Source organism: Antedon bifida, chromosome 8, assembly GCF_963402885.1.
Source record: "Antedon bifida chromosome 8, ecAntBifi1.1, whole genome shotgun sequence".
In the NCBI taxonomy this organism is placed as follows: Eukaryota; Metazoa; Echinodermata; class Crinoidea; order Comatulida; family Antedonidae; genus Antedon; species Antedon bifida.
Genome location: NC_136233.1, coordinates 17,688,877 through 17,715,516, shown reverse-complemented (window position 1 = coordinate 17,715,516; position 26,640 = coordinate 17,688,877). Strand labels below are relative to the sequence as shown.

The window sequence follows — 26,640 nt, the reverse complement described above, 5'->3', positions numbered from 1 at the left end:
AACGCCGACATACCAAACTACGATTAGATATAAATTCTTTTCTAAACACGTAACGAAGAGAATTATAATTCCATTTTTTCTGACATTAAATTGTTAGTCATTCGCGGCGGTCAACACGCCACACTGTTGAATTTTGAACATCTTTTACATTATATTATTCTAAATTAACTTGACTCTAAATATCTCTCTTTCAAAATAAAAGAAAAACATTTTATAATTTAAAAAAAAATAAGAAATCCGTAGAGATTCGAACCCCAGCTAGTAGAGCTGAGAGAATCCAAACGATAGTTACTAGAGCACTACCCGTTATTCCACAATGTACACGAGTAATGAAAGGTGACAATAGTATAGTCTTATACGCGCTTCAAATTACGTCATTCTATTCGTTACGTCATAAATTTGCATATTCATGACGTAATTTTTAGGAAACGAATCTAGTTTTAACCTTGCTATAAACCAGAGAACCGGAAAGAAAGAAGAATAAGATAACAATAACAAGGGGTTATCCGCCAAGTGTGGATAACCAACAAAAACAATATAATCGCAATCTGTTTATATGTTGCCACTGTAGCTACTAATGGTAAGATTTGCATTATTCTGCTATTGGTCTTCTCCAGCATTCCTCTTAGTGATTAAGAACAACAGGAGTGCCAGAAAATATTCTGTGATCAGATCATGGACATACTGCAACATACACCATAACAGCTAATTTGTAAGTAATGTTGGTAGTACATTATTAAGCTAATATTAATTATAATGGTTTTTGTGACATTGTATGTTACTACTAATTTGTAAGTACCTACAGCTCAGACATTTATTTTATGTTTTATGTTAGTATTACCACCAGTCGACATTTCCATTTTGGTCTGCTCAAACATTTTATGTATGAAACGCAATGTGTGCCAAAATATTTATTTTTTTACCAATATTAAGATGAAACACAGTAGTCTAGAACCTAGACCAGTAAGTACGCTTAGACCTAGTCAAAACTAACTACAAAACTAATCCGGCAGTGAAGTCCAACAAAGCGTAGTTTCAAAACAAATTTATAGAGGATTTTAGCCTTTAGGAAAATAATACTGAAACCAAATATTGACGAGTTCATGAGTTCTGGTACATTACTAATAGCTTGGGTGCCCGACATAGTTGTGAAATTAATGTTATATTGACAATGTGCGTCAGGAGTCGACACGTGTTAACCATTCAAATAACTTCGTTAGTATGTTAGATAGTCGCTGGAAGGCGTCTTGTAATACGCACACGTAAACTCATGTCACGAAAAACAACATAATAAAAGTCTTCAATATTTTGCCAATAACTTTCAATTAGAGTCAATGAACTGCAATAAAATACTGAAACACCAGGAGACTTAAAATATACAGTGATCGAATTAGGCTTAATAACCTGGTGAATATCATCAATACTAAATCGGGTAGACATGCTGTTATTACCTAAGTAAAGTTGCTTTAAGGGATAAGTGACTGAAAACTATATAGGCGTTCACTTAAAGTATAAGCCTTTTATGTTATCATTGCGAGTAATGTATCTACATGTCCTAGTGAGCGTATTAAATAAGTGACTTCGTGATGGATTCAGGATTTTGGAAATAGAGGGATGGGCGGCAGGCCCATAAAATTGCGAAATTGAATGCTGAACTTTTACCTAATATCCTAACTTGTGCATTATAATTTTACAATTCGACTTTGATCAGCCGCCTGCGTTGTCGTTCGGTTTTTTTTTCTTACTTGGCCATTGTGTATATTAGTTACTCGGATAATTTTGTCTTGAGTGGGATCGGTTATATCCCGTTTACACGAAACTTTTATCGGATAAATCAGTTTTTATCGATTAATAAACTGTTGGCTGTGGAAACGCGGCCTTATTGATGAATAAACAATATTGTATTGCGATTGGTGTTGCGATCTGTGTGTGGCATGGGCTTACCCGGATCTAATACATTTTTATAAATGTGCGCACACCCTTTTTTCACCTCTCTGAATTTTTGCTTACTACTAAATTTGAATAATGAATAAATTTAATGTTTTCTTTCTTTCCATTAACAACAATTTCTGCATATATTTCAATTGGTGTCATTCCTTCGTGCTGTGCTATAAATATGACGTGTGACCAAGTTTAATAATTCGGACATTCGAATTTTAATGACCTAGATCATAATATTGACATTTATGGAATGCTCAGATATTAAAACTACCATAATATAGCTTTTACTAAATGTATATAATCGTGAAGGAATTTTAATTTAAAATGTTGTATTTGTTTGCCCAAGGCCTTTTGCTTTCTAAATGGTGAAGACGTCCCTTGCAAAAGATTGTAATTCAGGATACAGCGCCACCATTTTTGTAATCGATATATATTACAGTAGAATTCCTCTTGCACGCCTCTATTCTGGGGAAACCCTCTATTGAGAGGACATTTTCCCTTGACACCGAGGAGTGAAACTAACGAAGTTATATATGGCCAGCTCCTATTCGTCTGACGCAAGAAGCCCGCTTAATCACGACGCGATGATCGTCATGTCGCTTACTTTAGTTGCGCCTTCGTCGTTTCGGTGCGTTCACACAAAGACATCTAACAACAGGACACTGGGAGCTCGCCTTGCCAAGAAGGCTCTCGTAACAATCCTTTTATCTTATTTCTAGCTGCGACAAATACCAACAGTAAATATGTGCATATTCTCCGCGGCGCGCGGTGTCTGTTAAGAAGCGTGAAACAAACCCTTTGATCTCCGGAGCTCACCATTCCGTTGGTAGATTGCCTTGGTCCAATTGGGAACTATGGTAAAGTGGTATCAGAATGACCGGAATTGAATGGGAATGGTATCTTTGCTTGTCTGTGTATCCGGAACGTATTCACATTAGGTGACTTTTTTATAACGTCATTAACAAGAACATTCAATTATCACGAATATATATATATATATATATTAAAAACTGCATAACAATTTTTAAATAAATCCATTAAATAATTAACCTATATAATAGAGATTAACCCATAATTTACTTGTACTTGACATATGTAATCCGTTCGCGTTGAGAGAGATCAAAATTCAAATAATTGCAACAGAATGTATTGACATATTGCTTCGTTAATTACCTTGCTTCGTTGACTTGAATGTTAAATAGTAAATCTCTATAGAGCCCGGAGTGGTAATGCGGATCGACATTGTCCTATCGCCATGTATTATAATCCCAGTTCATGTTTACATGTATTTATGTAGGGTACGGTAATCCCGAGGTAAAATGTAAAAACGTCAACAAAATAATTGCTGCACACAGCTGGTGATTATAGGTACCCACTAATTTTAGCATGCCCTCAATTTTAAATCGCTATGGTGATGCATTACAAATAACAAACGACTTTCTAATTTGATTTGATAAACTAGGCTGAATGATTTTCCATCTTTACCTAAAGCCTATAAGACCCTCGGGATCTAATGAATGAATCCTCTGTCATTCATGGAAAGCATAGGCCTACGTTATAATATTTCCCCGCATTTGTTTTTCAAGTTTACCCTTAATAGCTCGAATCCCCCTGTCAATGGTTGGCCGTCTTGGAGCATATATTCCCCTAGTTGTTTTTGTACCCTATAAGGTGTGACCGCTGAATTGGGCTGTACCAAATGATTATGTCTACTTTTACTTTTTATTCAGGACCGTCAACCACTAATTTGAATCTACACCTTGTAGATACTTTAAAACACGTTTCTCCCATTAAAAAAAATGTGTATATATGCCGTTTACCGGTATACACAACTGTTATGTAATTGCGTCCCCCAGTAATTGATCTTATTTAGCCCAATAACCCGAATGCGTATGGCATACCATCAAGAATAGTACGCAGTATAGATGTTACGCACCGTCAAATAATGTTTTTACATCATGTAAATATCTTTCACCCTTGAGGATATGATATCTATACTTATACATACTGTAGAATTATTTGTAGCTTTCTTGGTCACAGTCGCTGGAACCCATCAATACCACTGAGGCTACGTCGCTTGTGTTTGATGTTTGAAGTCATGATATAACCTATATATGTTATTTTCAATCCGTATTTATTAGTTGTATCGAAACATAGTATTTGTATAGAGGTGCGATCCCTTGGTCCCATTACGCTGGAACCGAAGACAAAATGTTACGTCGTTATAGTATTTTTATACCTCACATCATGGCTTAATAACCTATTTATGTTATTTTTAACCCACACTTATAATGGGTTTATCCAAGCTTGGCTGTGTTGCTATAGGGATGCGATCCAATTTAATAGTTATTCTAATAATACTAAGAAAATATCTAGGATTTTTGGATCTTCTAATTGCACGAAACCGTACAATGAACAACCGTGATTAATAAAAAAAAATGTTTATCTCGTAGATATATCACACGGAGAGATTCTGAATTCCGCAATCAATGCTTAAAAACAAATTTCCGTCTCCATGTATTTTTTTTAAATTAAATTTAATCGATTTGTTCATTTTTGCTGGTTATTCTTTTTTAAACGAAATGAACAGGCTCTCAAGTTTGTTTGTTTGTCGTGTTGTTTGGAAATTATTAAATTATCTTGATTTATATCAGGTTTTGTATCTAAAAACTTGAAATAAAAATATCGCTTTACAATAAAAAACATATTTATAGGTAGCCGAAACTGTTAAGTTCAGTGCATGATAAGGAACAAATCTAAGCAAATTCCGTGATACAGCGTCTTATGTGTTTCACATGTGATGCCTGTAACATAGTCCCTAACCTGATCTAGTATTATGTAGGCAAACAGTATATAAATGCAACAACATTTTATACCATCGTAATGTTCAAATGAACTTTGACATTAAAATTCTAGTACGTTGACTATGCTGACAGTTCACTAAAATTAGCTCTGTAACATTTTGTGTCCTCTAAAGCGAAGATATAATGGTGAAATTACTTATCTTACTTCCGATTTGAAAATGCGTAATGATCAATTGAATTGATGAAAGCCAAAGGAATGAGAACACTGAATGACTGTAGGAAATGAAGGTAAATGTGTTACGTAAATATGGTAGAATATAACAAAACCGCGATGTATTCGGTTGTAACATTTGTGACAATTGTGCGTACCTGCAGTCTAGTGTGATTTGAGTTGAGTAATTTTGCCGGACTTTGCTTGCCATACTTGTCTTTCCCAATAAGAGGAGGCTTAAATAAGAGTGTTGGTCAACATTCATAATACGCCTCGTCAGAACGGCAGAATACTCGTGGGCGGAAAAAATTACATTTTTACAACGGTAACCGGCACAAATTTGAGTGGAATAATTTTTTTTTAAACCTGAAATTACTATCTAAATTGTCTCCATTAGGTGTGGGTCTCGTGTTTTAAGAAAAGAAGCGTTCACACATTGTGAATTCCCAGAGTTTCTCTCCGGTCACCGACCAGAGTCTGGACTTATCGATGTGAACGTGCTTTTAAAAAAAAATCTAACAGGCCTATGATATCCGGTCATTCACTTTTCGTAATATTGCAAATCATGGAGCCAGAACTACATTCCAAATGTTTTGGAAACTAATTTTACTCAAAAACAGGTTTACCTTTAATAAATTACTTTCTAATAAAGTGATTGACCGAACGTGGAAATACGTTTTACGTAAGTGAGATTTCCTAAATCATTCGATGAGGCTCTCTAAAGGATCCGGTTTTAGTATTAAGAAAAGTTAATTTTGACCTGTCTGAAAGTTCGACAAACTCCATATACGGCTTTTTCGCAAACTTTTCGTAAAACGAGAACATTTCAGGCCGCTGATTTGTAGATGTGTCTTATGATGATATTAGATCCAGTAGGATCGCCATGTTTTCAATGTATTCGAGTACACTTTTTCATTGCCCACATAAAAACAAGTTTAGCTCGATAATTAAGATAATATACCGAAGTGTCGGCTTGACGCGACATCGACATGAAGCGACATTCAAGGGATAAAAGTCTAATGTTATTTCATCGATGTTGGCACCATTTTTACAGCAGAAGAAAGCAATTGCAATGCCTCCTTTTAACATTAAAATGATTATAGAATAATAAGCGTTAAAAAACAGCCGTTGACATTCTCGCCCTAGTGGACGTTCACATTGCAAACATTTTAAATCAAGCCTAAGAAAGGTGAGAATAGATTCGATGTAATCTAAACCTTGAACTGAAAAAAAAGGAGATGACATTTGTTACACGGTCATAAATACAAATATTTTTCTATTCTGAAATAGCATTGGTAATCCTCGATTTGTCTGCTGCCATACAAAGACAACGGTCGTTAACATTGCCTACAAAGATGTTGACAGCAAAGCGATGCATTTTATAGATATCATTTTTTTATGTACGATTGCATTAAGATTTTATATAGATATGCGAGTTAAGTGTATAACGTTATACCCTTCATTAAACAAAATAGTTGCAGAAATTAATGTTCAACTAACGACATGAAGTAAACCACCGCATGTAAAAAAAACAGGTCAAGACTAGAACAGAGTTTTCTACAAATACACTTGGACAAAATTCTTGATTAAGTTCGTATCAATAATGTAACAAATTATTTCCATCCAATTATTTTTATCATGCCGGAGGGAAAGACGAATGCGATTGTTTCAGTATTGCTTAAAACTAATGCTTATAAGCTGGCGATGTATAATGCAGAAAGAATATAAATATCCTTATACATGAAATAATCGTGAGAGGATGCATTGAAAAGTTGTTTAAAATCAATTTTTGTTTTTCTGTTAATTGTGCATTTCAATTAAGTTTTCGTATTACATTTTAGAAATTGAGTTTGATTGCTTTTAATTTTAATAATAATTCTGTCCCAAATTCTGATTTCTGATTATTCCGAAATAATAATATACTGCATTTAAAATGTAATTTGCGCACATTACATCGACATTCATCAAGTTTATGCCGTGGTTGACAATAATGTACTGCGTTAAGGCGAGTTTTAGGTTGCATTGCGTGTATTGTCGCGGATCAGACGTATTACTTTCCAACATTTTTACTGATACTGAAGACAATACTTAATTAAATCGCACCACCATGTGTACTTACTTATTTATTGCTTTAAATTTTATTTTAATATTAATTTTTGTAAAATGTATTAGTAAACTAATAATATAATAATATATAATAAATTTAGACTTGCACTAAAATTATTTAGTGCAAGTCTAAATTTATTTTCATTTTATTGTGGATGACGTTAGGTTTGTTAATAGGCCTAAAGGGTTTTCTTTTTAAAAAAAAGGCACAGGCACATCGCTCTGTGAAACAGGTTAATGGATTGCCAGAACCGATGGTGTGTGACGAATGTCTACTCACAGATTTAGCTGCATTTATCTTTATATTTTATGTCACCACTTGCTGTTTGGATTCAAATGTTTTTAAATGTGGTTAAACGGTTCTAGAGCATAATATCTGGTAAAACAGGCTAATAATTAATTTGCGGAACCCACTCGGTCAATCGTGTCGTCCCATGGAATAACAATTTACAATAGTAATTTTAAAAGATTAGCCTACCTGTTACACATTTTGTATAGGACGACTTGTTCATGCCCTTTACAGACATTGTATAAGTAAACCATTCATAACCCTGTAGTTCAACTTTAAAAAATGGATAATATACTTTATAAAGTTGACCAATAAAGCGACTTAACTGTTCTATTAATCCATTGCTTGTGATTGGTCACATTACTTACTTTGCTCTTAAATGTTCTTGCGTTGCGTCCTAGCGAGAACCAATCATCGTTGATGATGTTACTGATAGCGTTTGTTATCATGATGCCCTGTTAACCAGGTCTGGGGACCAAAATTCAAATCATCTAGTTCTTATTGGACTCGTACAAAGAGGTTTCTAATTTTAGGAAAAGAGCCAAATCTGAAGTCTCTTAACATTATTTTGTTGTTGGAATAACATACATTTACATCAAAGAAAAACTATATATTTTGGTATGATTGATGATATGCTCTTTCCAAATCCAATGTAGGCCTACTGGGTGTATTCTCAAACGATTGACAGATTTGAATATTGAGTACGACGTTACTGGAACAGCCAAAAATACCTTTGTAGGTTAGTGTGTGCTTTGTTGAAGACTTTCCATATAATTGTTGATAATCTTGAAATAAAGTTACTTTAAATACATTCGGGATATTCGTCATTTTTGCTCTACTTTTAAGAAATAAATTTAGTTTACAATACATAAAATGTAGTTCGTCAACAGTCAATTAGTGGCTATACGTTACTACCATTCGATTCTCTCTAAATTATCTTAGTTTTTATGTATCTTAGGAAAGGTACGGAATACAGCATGTTTGGACATGTGACACTATATAATTATTAGAAATAAATTGATTTATTTATTTCAGCAGCAATGGGGTCTTTTGGAAGAATTAAGTCTATGAAAAGCCACAGCATCACATGTTTCAACTGTATGATGCAATTATGTTTTAGCTTAAACATTTACCATCAGCCTACCATGACATAATTGGTTAGGTACACTAGGATAATCGGCAATACATTATTATGCTTACGTCACTACCGTATCGAAAGTATGTGATTTATTGATATCTGATTATTGATTATTATGAATTGCAGAATTCAAACTTTCAAATTTTGATTATTTTAAATTGTTGCTTGTAGGCTAATAACATGGTTTTACTATGAAGCAATCATTAATGTATAATATGTTTAAATGCAGTTCAGTATTTTTATTTAAAACATTCAATTCTTGGTAAAACTGGATTAAGTTGGGTTAACTTTTGATTAAACTAGATCAAGTTGTATTAACTTGGATACAACTAGATCAAGTTGGATTAACATGAATGAAACTGGATCAAGTTGGATTAAAGAATTGGATGAATGTTGGATTGATATGAATTAATATATTACATCAATAACTGGATCAGGATATAAGTGGAAGTGCCTAAATTTGAATTAACACGAATTAGGTAAAATTGAGTTAATGAAACTAAGGTTAATTTGATAGACAAAAATGTATAACAGTAATAATCATTTGACAGGATAGTCTACTATTAAATTGACATGATTTGGAAGTAAATTCTGTTGATCTCGTTAAAATTTACTTTAGGTTTATCGCATAACCTATTTTAATGTAACAGAATGTGGGTTTTTCAACCAATCTAAGTTCTTTTTATATTTCAATGTTTGTCCTCCATTTGAAACATTCTAAATGTTTGTGAATATGTAGAATATTTCTGTTAAAATTGATTGTACAACGCGTATGTTACGGCGTATAAATGCACTTGCAGTACCATTGTACTGTACATTGATTATATATATTTGTTTGCAAAGGTCATTGGACATGATTATGTATTATTAGTGAGAATGTATTGACATTTGGAAACATAGACCCACGCAAAGCATGGATCTACGGCGTTGGGAATATTGACTTGTCCTTCCTATGACGTTATAACTACAGTTCTCTTATGCAATATATCAGTTATGTGTTTGTAGTTATTTTTCCTCCAGCTAAACGACAATATTATGCGTTTGAATTCCAGAAAGATTGATAGTACAAGTTGGAGTTTCTAAAATTGGATCAATATTTGCATGTAGACCGTCTTTTAGAACTGTTTCGTATGGTAGATATTACAACTCAGAAGATTACCCGGTATACATAGGCCTATACAGTAGAAGCCTTATAAAAGGGACACCTCCAGGGTCAAATTAATTGGGGTGTCCCTCAATAGATATGTCCCAAGGGATGGGTGCTACTTTGAATAGATGTTTTAGTAAATTAAAATTCGAATAGGACATCACTGGACTAAAGAATGGTTCCTACTTCGATCAGTCACATGCGGCAGTTCGGATGATCCCATCTCGTCGTGATTGGTTAAATTACTTGTTTTACCTTTACTTACGGTGAGCTAAGTCCTTGCGTTGCATCCAACTGGGAATCGAACTTCGTCTGTGTTAAGGGTGACGTAGTCTGTCTTTGATAGATTTTATCGGAAATCCAGTTTATCGTTGGAAAGAAACTTTCATTTAAATGTAGTACGGAATGAAATATGCAATAATATAAGTTGTAATTCTACGTGCACCGAATTTCATACATTTAGGATTAGATCAGACGTTGCAATTGCAATGTTCGGGAACTTAAATATATAAATTGTAGCATTCAACACCTGTTTCACATCAAAATGTCAACAACTTGTCGCATCAGAGTTTCAGTATTATGTTTTTAAAAGTCCTTACAAATCAAATTCGACAAGACTTAAGATATCTACGTGTTTATTTGTAAACGACTGGAAACATAATGGATTTAATAAATTGACAGGTAAAGTTAAGCAGTTTAGATGCATATATTTACGTGTTCCCTTAATGTTCGCGATATTGAACTACGGTGCATACTTTAGGCCTAATATATTGACAAGTGAATTAGTTACATTACCGTATCGTTTAAACCAATTTACATTTTGCTTCAATTTTCAATATTCTAAAAATATGAATAAAATAACTTTGTTATATGCTTCAGTTTAAATTATATTATTTATGCTTTCTTATAATTTTCGCGAGTTTTGTTATAATAGAACTAACGCACAAATGCTCAAGAAATTCTGTATAGCATTTGGCTGCATTATTCTGAAAACGGAAATAATCTTATACGGATATTTATTTGAACTTAAGTACGAAAATGTGTGTTTATGTTTTTTGCGGGTTTTAGTCGCGTGCAAGCGACTCTACACCTCACTATGTCAGTCGGTCGGTCGGTTGGTCGGTAAACACTAACTTGAGCACGCCACTGCAGCCATGTATATGTTTTTGTAGTTTGTAAGATGCACTCACCTTTATTTACATATGAACGTAAATACGATAAGCGTCGATTTTTTTTATCCATACATAATACTGTTTTATTGATAGATTAATCACAATATAAGCCCTGAATATATTAAGGGCTTAAAAAGAATAATTGGTCATACATTTTTCATCTTAAATTATTCTTGTTTATAATTGCAAAAACCAGTTGGCGTATCTAGTTGCTATCACACTGCGCCCGGATTCGGTCCGGTGGCCGGAGAAAAATATCGTAGAAAATGGGTTCAGCGGTAAAGCATAGGATCGTTCACATCAAAATCATACGATTTGAATCCATACCTGATTCGGACTCTGAATTCGGAGTGATGGATCAAGAAACAACTTTTTTGCTAAAATCGTACGATTTATTTAACTCTTTTGAGCAACAATGAGCATGAATGACCTCACTTGACAACGGATAACCGAATTATACGTGCTCGATGTGAAAGCACGCACAACGCTCGCGATATTTTCCTCAGGGCGCCGGTGGCGAAGTCGAGATTACGTATCGATCGAGTAGAAAACACAGAAGACTACATGCGCAGATTGTTTGACCCAATAGGTGCGCAATGAGTTAAACTGATAAATATAAACTATTAAAGACTTGAGCTATTTTCTGTACAAAAAAAGTCAGGTAAATGAAAAATAATAGAGTTGAAAATTGTCACTTTTTTTTTCATGACAGCACAACAGTGATTAATGAAAGAATCTTTGATTTATTGCCAAATTATAAGTATAAAACTTGTTTACTCGTTTGTGTTAATCAATATTGATGTTATTGTTATTGCTGATATTACTGGTAATAAAGCCTAGTTCACACTAGCAAACTTTACCAAACCTTTGTTTGGAAGGTTTGGTATATTGTTTGGAGAAGTCTAGTTATTTTGATTGACCAATCACAAACGATGGATTATTCGAACTGTCGCTTGTCATTGGTTAACACGCTTGCGTTGCGCTTACGTCCTTGCGTTACGTTCTAGTGGGAACCAAGCTTAACACATTTTATTTATATTTAAACATACAGTCAATAAAATATGTACGTAATTTATTAAATGCATCGAATCGTTGCGTATTCACTCGACGATGGTTGTACATTATATCATTAATGAGTAAGCTATTAAAATAGTTTATGATAATAACAAAAATGTAATATTTTCAGTTACGTTCGACCGATTGAGAAAAGAATGTAGCAAAAATGTTATTAAAATAAGTAATAAAATTATAAAAAAGTTTGGCAAAAAAGTGATCGCATTACCATAAGAGAGTTCCTCTTTACGGTAAACGATACAATAACACTTTGGTATTGCAAGTTAAATAGAAAATTGATATGTCATTTACTGTATAATGTTTCTGAAAAGCAATTTATCGTTTCTTAACGTTTATCACGTTCTATTGAAGAGCAGAGTAACTGTAGCCACTAGCTAAAACAACAATACAGTTCTTGGCCTATGGCGACATACCGGTGTTTATTATGGTTAGTAGTGCGTGTAGATTGATCAAATACGATAACTACAGACGTAACATAATGTGTAACGATAAATATCTTTGGTGACAATTCCTTCCTTCTTCTTACGATTAATGGAGTGTCTCTCTTCTTTAAAGAGATAATTTAGAAATAAACTTTAATCTTTCAAAGAACAATCCGACACCGACATGTGAAAAGAATTATCGGCATAAGACGCACCCAATGGGGACGCACTGATAAGACCAAGCCGCAGTTTATGTTGAGGGTGAGCGGAATGACTTTTCGACTCGACAGTTGTGTAAAAGAGATAGAGCGCTATGCACTATTCTCTTTTGATAAAACGTAATTTCAAAATCTAATATTTAAAAGGTTAAAAGATTCGAACTTCTTTAAACTTCAAATGATACGCCTGAGACGCGTTGCTTTGGCAAAAGTCACTGTACTTAACCGATGGTAATAACCACTTCGTAAACACTTAATTCCAACTTATCAGCGGCTTTTCTCTCTCCTGAGATATCTTGACGACGATTATGTGCCGCGATATATTTTTATAATATTATGTTTACTTTTCTTGCATAATTATCCATTGATTTGCAATGGAGAAACTATAAATTAAATAATTTAAATACCAACAAGTCATACACTTATTTGTGACGTCGGATTTGGCCGTAAATTTTCATAAGATTCATGTCCAATATCACATTTTCTAAATACTTATTTTTTTTTTGCCATTATATTGAACACGAACCATGGATGTAGAAATAAGATAGGCTCTATGTTTCCTGTGATATAAAAACACGGCTTTTGAACAACTTTGTTTATTAACACAAAAAACCTGTAATTTAGGCCTACTTTTCTTTATTGTAACCTGTCCATCAATCACAATCTTCAGTATAATTTTGTGCTAAAAATACAATGTATTTTAAAATATAATCTGATCTAAAGACAGTTCAAATAGAGTTAAAAAACAACATTATTATTGCCTAAAATATTTGTTAAAAACAGATATAGGCCTATTGATTGTAATTGTTCGACTTTTTGAACTAGAAAATAAATTCTTATCTAAAATATTTGTTTAAAACAGATAAATTGATTTTAATTGACTTTTTGAACTGAAAAATAAATAATTCTTATCTATAGAATGAATTTTTCTGTGAAGACAATCCATAGCACCTTCCTTAATTATTAATTTACAGATCATTCCAAATTCTGTTTTCAACAACGTCGTTTCACATTAGTGTTACATTGCATTAAACCCACAGAGAAAACATAAACATATTATATCTAGAAATTAATTTCATTTAAAAAAATGGAAAATGTTTTAAAATCCTATGTAACGTAATGTTATAATTTCTATACGTCGAAACGCTTTCTGACGACACCATATTATTACATACAGTTTAACCAATCAGACATACATCAAATTCATTTCTGGTTTCTTATTGGCTAAAACACACCGTGTATGCTGATACATTCATGAAGTGGTTAGTACTTAATCTGCTGTGGCACAGCGACAGTTTTTAGTTCATAGCTCCTTGAACGATTCAACTGCATTGGACGGGAATATAAAGAGGTAAGTAGCATCAAGGCAATGTGCTCGGGCGCGTGTGACGACGTCGACGCGCAGTAAATTACGAACAACGGGAATTTTTTTAAATAAGCAAAGCCTCAGTCAAACAGGCTCCCTCTAGTCGAAAAGCACGCAGTAGACTGAGTACTTAGGCATTTGGTTGCGCATGCTTAGGGTAATGTCAATAAACAACACTAATATCTTTAACTACTAAATTAAGTAAGATGCTACTATTTGCCTTTAGTAATAGCATAAATACCATTTACAAATGCGCTGTATTTCATAAAATACTTAGTTTGATTATTAAAGATATTGTCCTGAATAAAAATATATATATTTTTTGTTATATTTTGTTGAATATGTCATATTAATGTCACATAACACTTACTCGCTTTCGCCAAAAATTGGTTCGAAAAAATTTAAAATTAAAGCAAAAAAAATGACTGAAAATCAATTTTTTGTTGAATTTAACCGTTTATTATAAAATAAATGAAAAACATTAAATTGTTTTTTCTAGGAAAGAGATAAGGTAACATTATTAAAACTACGAAATTGCATATTCAAAGTCTTTTTTTGTTCATCTTCATTTTGCATGTATTTGGTGGGCATTAGGCCTAGATCTTCGGATAGCGCATAAGTAAATTCCTATAGACCATATTTGGGTTGGTTTTCGAGGTAATTTGTGCTTGTGTTTGATAAATATATATTTTATTTTTCTGGGTCACAAAAGATGACCACTAATTGGAGGGGACATTCAATTATGCATCATGGAGTTTATTATTATTATTATTATTTAGTTTTGTTTTTTTTTTTCATTTGAACCAATATATACCTCTCAATTACATTAATTATATTATTATTACAGTAATAATAATAATACTCTAGACAGTTTTAAGACATACTATATTACATGTTCAAAGATGTATTTTCTTTATTTTTTAAAAAACATGAACAATGAAGATTAGGTCTAATAAAATCAGACTTTGAATTTGGTAGTAAAGTTAATCACTTTCCTTAAAAAAAACCCGTAAAAATAATGTTTTCACTTAAAAAATGGCAAAATAAATTCAACCAAACCCTTGGCTGGCAGCCAATTTGACTATGTTTTGCTTTAAACTAGGCCTACATTTTTTCACGATCCAATTATAGTGAAAGTGGATAACTATTATGTATCATTAAAATGACATATTCAACAAACAACTTTTAAGAATTATTTTTTCAGGGGGACAATGCATCTTTAAAGATGTATTGTTCCCCTGAAAAATATTTTTTTACATTTTTTTTGTTGCATATGCCATTTTAATGTCACATACTAGTTATCCACTTTGACCAAAAATTGGATCTTACAAAATGTATTTACCTGAAAAAAACTAAAATTTTAAGCAAAAAATGGCTAAATTGGCTGCCAGTCAATGGATTTTTTGTTGAATTTAACCATTTATTTTGTTATTTTATAAGTGAAAACATTCTTTTTTTTCTACGGAAGTGATTAACTTTATTAAAACTACAAAAATTCAAAGTCTGATTTAATTAATCTTCATTTTTCATTTTTTGGGGGACAATACATCTTTAAGTAAAATCATACTAACTGGTAATACTTGCTCTGACATATTAAACAGAGATGCTCTCTTTACACGAAACATAACTAAATCGGGTTGCCTTCCAATCTGGTGCCATTTAGGCGGACATGACATCAATAAGAAATAAAACATTTTTTATTGTAACTGTAAAAGTCAAATACTAACTTCTGTGATATTTGTCATGTATTCTTCAAATCAATCTGGACATTTTTTTTTTGCCACATACTCATCTTGTCAACAAATCTGATATGAATATCAAGGCCTGGATTATAAATGATAATTGAAAAGACATTTTAAGCTTTTGAAATAATATTTTGAGTACATTCCTGATAGTTGTTAGTCTTACCTTGAGTTTATAATAACTCGGACGATGTAAACAAGATTGTGTTAAGACCTGTATTTTGACAATTATAGCATACAGATATGTCAATTAAAGCACTTGTGTTAGCTTATATATTGATCACTTTCATATTTTGAATAATATGGACTTAAATATAAATGTGATCTCTCAGCTTCTTCGACCAATATATATCTGGCATTTGTCTTTCTATTTATAATATGAACAAATACTTTGTGTCCGATAGATAAAATGGCTTAAGAAAACCACATTAATGATTTATTTTTGGCATCTTAATGTAGGAAATTATGTAAAATTACTCTACTGCAGTTACTGCATAAATTACATTTTACAGCATTTCCGCATGGTTGTATTTTTCGTTACATAGTTTATGAGGCAGATACTATCAGTATACCGTCTTTACGATTTCCTTTAAAGGTTGCTAAATACCGCAAATCTTCTAATTGTAACCCTGGATTATTATTCTTCTTTCTTGTTTTTAGGGTGGGTTACTATTAGAAGGGGGTTACTATTTGGGTCAACCGGCTCAGCTACAGTGATAAAGTTCACTTGGGTTGACCCTGGTCTCTCCAATTTTCCAACAATCCAGTTTTTTCGTTATGTATATACTGAAATAGACCGAATAAATAACGAAATGAAATAATGAAATAGAGTAGTGGGTTACTATTACTGATCTTAAATTAGGCACCTGGAAATAGTAACCCACCCCCAACTTTTCGGGTCAGCAACTCATAGCAAAATAATAAAACAGTAGGCTACAAATAAACAAATTTGGTTGAACTCTTACTTTATTTTATAAACTCAAAGCACTCAATCCTCCCCCACTCCCGAGATCAACATGCATTATCTTCTTACTTTCAAAATACGGCTGCATCATAAGTTGTTGTGACTCTAGAGTAGTGGGTTATTATTATAGATTGACTTATAAGGTGGGTTACTATTAGAAGGGAGTTACTATTAGAGTGTGGGTTACTATTAGAAGTTTTACGGTAATTGCATAAACAGATTTAAAGAGTATAATACAATGTAATTACTGTAATACCTGCAGTGGAACAATTTTTTAATGGTTACTTCTACAGAAAACAAAGCTAAATAAGTGTGATCTTGAGTTTAACCCGGGTACAACCAATAGCAAGTGCGCACCGGCCTGGTGACAATGTGCAAGCAGACCTTTAAATTCCACGAGTGATCGATTATTGTAAATATGTCTTCATCAAAATGTATTCACCATCATGTAAAATATAATTGAAACAACATTCAATGCATTCAACCATGACGCGTAAATCATTCTCAATAGCCCCTATAAAAGTAGGTCCATATTTGTAATATATTAAAATAACATGCTTGGAAACCATGGTTCATTTGTGATATAACGTTTAAGCATGTACTATAGTCCCTAACGTCGAGACCTCTCGTAAAAGACGACCTTTTGAAAGAGAACACTTGTATTTTAGTTGTTTAAAAGTGATTAGATTATAAATAACTTAAAATTATTTCTAATATAAAAGCTTATTTGATAACATTATAAATGTCGTGTTATATATCATTTGATGTAATGACAGATATTTTAAAATCAGGTGATATTAACAGAGGTCAAAATAGAGCAAAGTCGTAAAGTCATTCAGTTAAACTCGTAAAGTTGCGTGTAAAAGCACTTATTCCAACGGTTGTTATGATCAAATTCAAAATAACATGATATTTACTTAAATATAACTTAAACGATCTATCCGCAACATTAGGCTTACGGTACCGTTTTACAGACTAAAAATAATTATGATATTAATATGAATTTGCTGTTATGCAAGGAAGCGGTTTCGAAGTATTAATGTTCTGGAGTTCAAGAGAAATGCAAAAGTTAAAAATGTTTAAAGCCAGTTTCCATCTGTGCAGTTTAGAAACACAATTCAGATTGACAAGAATATATAAGTTACGGAAGATTGAGGTGGCTGCGTTCTACAGTAGACGTAGATTCGGCTTAACATTGGTAGTAAGATAAACATTTTGGCACATACGTGTCATAGGTATAACAAAACAAATCAGAGGAATACCAACAACTTGAACAGACGATAACTAGAGACTTTGGGCAAGTTTGCACGATGGTAGCAGCAGTGGCGTAACGCAAAGGCATAAGACCCTTGTTTAGGGACCTTAAGTGGCTCTCCAAAACCTGGAGGCATGTTGCATTTGTAGCCTTTGTCGGCATTATTATTACAGTGTCTGTTTTTTCCCTCTGACCCTCATGTTAACGTTGGAGATTTTAAAAAAGAAAGAAGGCGAAGACAATAAAAGTGGAGAGATGCTATCATAATAGGAAACTGGATAATATCTTCAGCGAAGAGGGAATGTTTTCCATTCAGAAGTGGATGACATAACATGGTGATGATGTTATTACGTTACATATACTTTTATCTTCTTCTGATCGCTTCTTTCTGCAAAGATTTTATGGCTTTTATGCCATAAATATTATATGGAGTACACTTACTTGATTAAATGACTTTTTTCTTGCACATGATAGTAATGTATATTCGTAGTATACGAGTAGAGTGAAATCGCTTCTGACAATTTAAGCCACATTGTACGACTTTAACTACTTACAGCAGTGGCTACATTATCTCTATTTTGTCTTAGATCTTGTTTTCTTTTGTTTTCTTTATGTGTGAGGCCCTCATTATAGTAATGGAATTATGAAACAAAAACATAAATAAACTTCCAAAAAATACACGAAATGCAAAAAGAACAAAAAAACACAGTATTCTGATATTTTCATTTTTGATCTCGTAAAAAAAAATCACTACTGACATATTTTAAGCCTCACGTATACACGTTTAGACCATTTAAATGAAGTAAAAGATGATTATCATTTGTTATTATTATTTGCTCCCATTTTCATGAAATTGTAAATTATACCAAAGTTAATAATTATTGAAATTCCTAACACTAAAATTCTGCCTAATAACATCTAAAAGAAAAAGAAAAACATTTTGTTTAGAGAATATTAAATGTAGCCTATCGTTTGTGACTTTGTGACAACCGTTACGTACATGTTAGTCGAATTCAGATTAACTTGTACTAGAGGCCTGAATGTTTGTGAATATCGCCTGCCATTATCATATCTCTCTGGAAACATGAAATTCCTGATCTAAATGCGTTATGGGTCGTCTTTATAAATTACAAACATTTAAGACATTTCTAAATACAAAACTATATGATTTTGATGATATAAGATTCACAGTGTTTATTACGGTATTATTAGATTAACTCGACTTTACTTGGTGAAGCTCTTATTGTGTTAGTTATTATTAACAGCTTAAACTTCCAAGTCGTGCCGCTGTCATTCGTTTTAGTTTTATGTTAGTAAACGATTACCAGGTCAAGTTTAAATGTTTAAGTAGTTCAAGTTCATTAACTCATGCTTTACATAATGTGAAATAAGTTATTCTGATTACAGAAACAAGTTAATGTCACCGTAAGTAGGTTCCATTGTAGATGTTAAAGCTTGATTATCACTATGACGTAAGGACGTTACATAGCTAACGTTTAGTTCCCATTAGGACGTGCGCAAAACGCATGAAAACAGACCAATCAAGGCTGGTCGTCCAAATCATTGCATGTGCATTGCATCAATCTTACATTGCTTTATCTTAGTAAGTACTTCTTTAATAAACATGCGGTATTTATTATTACTAAATTTATTATCGATATCCGGTCTGCGTAAGAATTTTCCAAACCACGTAACATTTGGAGCATCTTTTCTACACAACGTAAGAAGGATAAAGTGATTGCGTTTTATTACATAAGTACGTAACTCGTGATCATTATTTTGCATCGACACCTATCGTGTATAAAGTACATGCATCTACAAAAACAGCACATTTATCACTAATTAAACCAAGCATACATTTTGCTGCAAATGCTGCAGCTGTTTGGCTGAATATGTCGTCAATTAATGCAATGGTGATGTTTCGCAAATACCGTGTCAGCTAGCCAATGATCGGCGCGAAGTCAACTACCATCACGTCCCCAAATGGATTAATGCCGTGAGTAAGAAGCAATGCTCCAATGAATTACGTGAAAATGTGCTCGCCTCAGTTTTTTACATTAAAAAATATATTTAATCGACAGAAAATTCCGATAATGTTTGTCGATAATAGTATAACCGTGACTTAGACATTAGTAGTCTGATATCGACAAAATGATAAAACCAGGCACTTAAGGAATAAGTAAATAGTTTTCGTTTCTGTAGTTTCCAAACTTGGCAGTAACACAGATAATTTAGCCGCTTTGCAAGCATAATTTCAACAAAGATTTCCATATTTTTATTTTCTCTAGCTTAGTGCTTATTTGGAAAATGTTTATACGTCTAAATTTTCGGCCCACTCAGTTAAGACCCTAATTGTCTGATTTAAGTTTATAATTGTGGTTATGTTGTTAAGTATACGTCATATGTGCGTAGGGGAGCGCTAATAATAGATTTAAAGGTTAACTCCGGTCTATACTAATCCACCCATCCCACGTACCCCGCCCTTTTTAAAACAGCATTTTATTTTGATCTTTTCTTCTTGATATTGCACTAATAATACTGGTAGCGTCTCTGTGTGAATGGCACTTCGGGAAAAGGTGGTTCCTTCGAACCCCTCAAACCCCGTTCTACAGGGTTGTAATTCTTCTACTAAATACCATAGCTAGATATGTCATCCGCTCGTCTTCAACACCAAACACATCCAACAACAGAGGAATACGATATACATTCAATATTTCCCAATTATGTTTTATACTTTGCAGCTGTCGAATATTAACTTTATGTTTCATGTGACATCGTTGTATTAACTGACGCCTTTACTATGATGTTATACCGTCAAATACCATGACACTATTATCAATGGAAGGAATTGGCAGCGACTATTTGTATAGCGATTTGCAGGAGGGGTGGGGATTTGTGATAAGATTAATATATTCATTCTCGTCCGCTCATGTAGGTATGCCTAAAGATTACACCGATCGATGTGGCAACACCGCTTGTGCAGCCTGGGTAAGAGCCTCGAAGATTTAAAAAATGTGATGTTTAAACGTTCTACTAAGAATAACAACATTTCCGCAAGGACATATTCTATACTGTACTTACAAATCTTACTTAAAAATCATTAAAAACAAGATTATCACATACGTCATAAATATCAGCGGTTAAAAATAATATTGTCTTTATGTTTTTTGGTTACATTACACTTATTTGTCATTTGATATTATTTTTACTTTTATTATCGCCTATACGATGATTCCGTTATTTTGACATTTTGTATTTATTTTTTCATTTGTTTGTTTGTCAATGTGTTAGAATTCTATAAATAAATATCGACTGATCGTGTCTCTGATCCCCATGAGTAGAACTTATATTACCAACATGTATGTATTTTTTCTTTTGATGAAGTACTAATTTGAATGCAAGTAATGTACTGGTCTTTATCATACAATTGATATTATTATGCTTATTCATAGGTAATGTAATTGAAATACAGTAGAACCCAAGTAAAAAGGATGCCTTCGATATATACAACACTTAGTGTACCGTAAATCGTAAATCTATAATAATAACCCATTACTCTAATAGTAACCCATCGGGGTTACTATTAGAGTCACAAAAACTTATGATGCAGCCGTATTTATAAATAAGACGATAATGCATGTTTGATCTCGGGAGTGGGGGAGGATTAGTTAGACTTCAACCAAATTTGTTTATTCGTATGCTATGAGTTGCTGACCGGAAAAGTTTGGGGTGTGTTACTATTTTCATGTTCCTAATTTAAGATTAGTAATAGTAACCCACTACTCTAATAGTAACTCCCCTTCTAATAGTAACCCACCCTAAAAAACAATCAAAGAATAATAACAAAGGGTTACAATTAGAAGATTTACGGAATGTAGGCCTACCCGGGGTAGTGTTAAAAGATCTATTTCCCTTCGTTCGTTGAGCAGAAAAGTGTCCCCTGAATAAAGATATTCCAAAGCTGGGTTTCTACTATTTACTTCTATTATTACCATTGAAAAACTCGTTCAAACGGTAATGATCTAGAATGTTTTTCGTGTTTATGTTATTTTATACAGATTCATTCTCCATGTTCTGTAACATTGTCATTAATACGCTGCCCTTAATTAATTTATTAGCCCAGCCTGTTATGTATTACATCAATTATTAATGACAATATTATTTCATCTACAGTTGCCTGACAACTAGAGTGTTTGTGATCAAATAAGACGTTTCTATCAAATAATATACGCGTAGCATCCTAATGTATTACTGTCTTGTCTGTATTGTTGCAAAGTACATGTGATAGCGGTAAAGATTATTACATGGCTATACTTCTCGTTATCTCATTATACTCATATCAAGTAATGATGATATGATACGATAGAATTGTTATTTTGATACATGTTTATTGATTGAATGGGAATAATAATAATATTTTTTGTGCAATAGAAAACAGTTTATAACAAAATGCTTATTGTTTTAAGCTACATTCCCACTTGTTCCGTTTCTCGGAACGGAAGACGGCGTCGTTTGTTAAACAATGTAAGATCATCGTTTTTCATTCCGCAAAACGGAACAAGGTGTGAGTGTTACTCAGGAGTTTCTAAGAGTTTCATACACCTACCTTGTACCGGGTGTTTTTTTTTACACTTTTTTTTATTAAAACATGACTAGTTGGCAAGGAGATGGAAACATTTGGAATTTTAATGATTTTTTACTAATTTAATTCATGTTGCCGATATGGGAACTTTTATTATTCAAATTTACATTTATTCGCCTCCCTTAGAGGAAAAGTAAAACATTAAATTGAAAAAACACACATTTGATTTAAAATTTACACAGTCCATAGCAAAAAAAAATCTAAATGGTTTTAACAAATTGAATAAAGTATAAAAATCATTGTGAAAAATGACAAACTTCACACTATTCTTTACATTAATCCTCATCTAATTTACTGAAAATCTTCTCTTTTCCTTTCCATTTTTGAATGTTTGTTTTCTCCATAATAATAACAGCCCCGTTCAGCATTAACTACACTAAATGATGAAAATATTAGTTATACTGTATTACAGATCTAATATTTTGAATTTTTAAAGACCATATTGAAACATTTCCTGTCCTAATTAAGTTCAGTGAAAATGAACCTCAAACTAAAATACAAATCGAATGTATTGAGTTTGATCGTGTTCAATGTCCTCTCTAGTTCAGTTTTTAATAAATGGTCTCATTTTCTCTCTCTTTAAGAAACTTAAACCACGCCGAACCTTCAATACGCATGTAAATCAATAATTTCTCATATTTCTAGTATGTTCTATTTTGTAATTTTCTCGCCGTTTATAAGTGCACTGTAATTAAGAAGATAAAAGACTCAATATATGGGGCGAAATGACTGAACCTCACTCGCCAATTACTGTCGAGCTAGACATAGCGAATACTTAATTTGTTCAGGTAGCCAGCGTAATCATCAATAACCATGGCAAAGAAAAACGATTCGTTTTTATTTGATATATTGCTTCAAAACCCAAACATCGTTGAATTTAGAATAAACGATAACAAGTCATGCAATAGTATTGAACTACAGTATTGCAGGTATTCGTAATGGTTATTGTTTAATATCGGTATTGGAAATTAAAACTTTAAAGATATATTGTCCCCCTAAAAAAATATTTTTTTTAATGTTTTTGTTGAATATGTTATTTTAATGTCACATAATAGTTATTCACTCTCACAAAAAATTGGGTCTGAAAAAAATTTATTTACCTGAGAAAAATGTAATTTAAAGCAAAAAATGGTCAAATTGTCTGGAAGACAATGAGTTTTTGGGTAATTTAACTGTTTATTTTGTCTTTTTATAGGTGAAATAATTTTTTTTCCCCGTTTTTTTCTTATGGAAGTGAACAACTTCATTAAAACTGCAAAATGGCCTATTCAAAGTCCGATTTTAAAAATCTTTATTTTTCATGATTTTGGGGGACAATACATCTTTAAAGTTTTCATGTTATTGATATTATCATCACTTGGTGTTTACATTAATAATACTTGTTAAATCTCTATTGAGACCACTCACTATAATTGCCCATAGCATTGTCTTTCTCAGCACTTTGACTTTGGAGTCATTTATACTACTATTATTATGAAGGAAGGGTTAGGTTAAAAACAAAATACGAATGGCATGATTGAAACGAATTTAGATCGACGATTGTTGAGAATGCAAGAGAATTTCGCATTTAGTGCATTGCTTTTGTATATTAGTGAGTTGTTATTGTGTGCATTGTTTTTAATATTTCTATATCTAATTTATATGATACAGATAAATAGACACAACACTGTCATTGCTACCATCGCGTTGATACCGACGTATTACTATTACGTCATCATCGATTGTTTTCCGTATTAAGCAAAATAACCATTACCTATTAGCATACTTATTTTGATTAGATTTTATATACATTATCGCAGAGCTAATGGGATCGTTATACTGAATTACAAACTTAATAACATAAACTTTATTGTTAGTTATCAGGGCCTCGATCTATGTCATAACTGCGTTCGGATCCATGGTAACCATAACAACGCTTACAAACATTCTGACGAATGACGCTTGACACCTGTCGATGTATCCACATAAAAATGTAAATCCATTCTTTCAAAGGCGGATTGGCAATATAGGCCTGTTACCAGCTGGAATATGATGAGATAACTAAAGACGAAAATCCACGCTCGATATTTTTAGAAACGATCAATTGAATGTTTTTCTTTCTTGAAGATCAACATAATTCTTTATCTTCTTTCGGAAAGAAATGTAACATAGTGTTTGTTGTTGTAATTGTTAATAATAATAATAATTGTAATCTAATATTTAGCCTAAACCAGATTTGTTATGTAAACGATTTTAATAAGAATTTTCAATGTTAAACCCTTTTCTTTTCGTATTATTTATAGGCCTATACTTAGTAAAGCTTCAGGCTGTACATATCTATTAAGGAGGCTGTTACAGTTTTAGCAACGATGTGGACATTGGTTAAAGGGTAGCTTCGGCGTAAAAATTATATTGTTTAGTATTTATATTTAAATAAATTGTGCAACACATTGATACGATAAGATAAAAAGATTATAAAGCGCACATATCCACAAAGTACTGAACTTTAAGAGCGTTGATGCAGAGCGCGTTACTGAAACCCATATAAGATAGGAAATTCAGCAAAATTGACAATTTGTAAATTTTGAGCAGCGTTTAAAAAACGAGTATATATATATCAAATGACAACTAATTGTAAAGGACAAGCAGGGCTATGGTTTGGCAACCAAGTAAAGTTAAAATCAAAAGAAGCAAACACAAAATAAGATGGAGAGATGAAAAGAGAAAATATAAAAACTGGTTGAGAATTGCAAAAGAGAGAAGTAAAATAGGCCTAGATAGCTTTGGAGGAGGGATACGTCCTACTGTGGACTGGCAAATCCTGAAGAAGACAAAACAATATCAATTTTAAACACAGGGCTACTATTTATGTAAGAGAGCTTCAGCTATTTCTATTTTCCAGTACATAGAGATACAGTTTGGTAACACGGGTTTCAGTTGTGCATGTTTATTTGTATAATTATAGGAGACGTATAGACATATACACTATTTATTTTATTTAACAAATTGAGGCACAGAATAACCCTATCATATTTTGTTTATACTCATTACCATGATATACGTATAGTAATGTGAATAGACCTATCTGAGAAAAACAACATTAATTGCATATTTACACGCACCAGCACATACCAATAAATAAATCAATGCGTAAATGATATAGATCTTTATGTGAATCTATTAAAGTACAACTGGTTCCAGAGTCTCGTCAGTCGAGTTTGTTTGTAACCATTCCATACCTTAACTTTTGAACAGCGTATAACATTAATGACTCTCATTTTTAAAACGTTCAGCTATATGGTGTAGCCTACCTACAGACAACATGATTAAAGTACACACTGGCGCCAAAGCCTCCTTCGGTCGTGGTAACTGAAACAATGAAAACGTAATTAATCCACCACTTTATTAATATACATCCATCTACCTTAACTTTTGAACAGGATACGCAATTAATTATTTTATTCGAAAAATGATGTAGTCTACAAACAACATTATTACAGTACATAACACTGGCGCCAAAACCCACTTCGGTCGAGTTCAGCGAAAAAGCAAAACAACATGAAAAACTAATTAGGCTACGACCTAAAGCATAGACATGTTTCGGAGTCAGTAAAGTTTTCGCGTGTGAAAAGATCGTAGATGACCCATCTGTCACCTTGCCAGTGTGGTCATCGTGAAAACAATTATTATAGATAATTCAGATAGAACCAAAAGGTTAAACATTATAATCATGATATATATTCAATATGGTATGAAAAATGCCGAAATGTTAAGTCAATTTATCTGAGGTCAGAATGCCATTCGCCAAAAGCGTAACTAATTAGAACTATTAGAACGATTTACATTTTGTGGTGTTACTTTACTCAACATCGCCTGCGGTGGTGCTACATTGGGTCACTAGGCCTAGTTGAAAAAGAATCAATATGAGCTTCGTTCACACGCACTTTAACTCCGTTTGCTTGCTTAACTTTGGTTCCCACTAAAGTCTTGGACGTAGACGCAACGCAAGCGATTTTACCAATGACAAGCACCACTTCGAATAATCTATCGTTGTGATTGGTCAAATCACTTGCGTTGAAATGTTGATTCTTGTGCGATGTTCTACTTTTTATGATACATTCTTTGCATTAGTGCGCATCTGTAAGTTCTGTGTTTGCTTGTAAAAGTCTA

At 32.8% G+C, this 26,640-nt stretch overlaps 1 protein-coding gene across 2 annotated transcripts in view; it reads left to right on the top strand.

Moving 5' to 3' along the window:
- The first annotated feature begins 642 nt into the window (after positions 1-642).
- Positions 643-26,640, top strand: part of LOC144849872 (endothelin receptor type B-like) — a 36,796-nt gene continuing 10,798 nt past the window's right edge. Inside the window, exon 1 of one of the 2 annotated variants that reach the window (XM_078706966.1) lies at positions 643-712. The gene's annotated coding sequence lies outside the window, so the exon portion shown is untranslated. Of the gene's footprint in view, positions 713-22,022; positions 22,082-26,640 lie in introns of those variants that run through there. The other variant, XM_078706965.1, reaches the window with a different exon arrangement.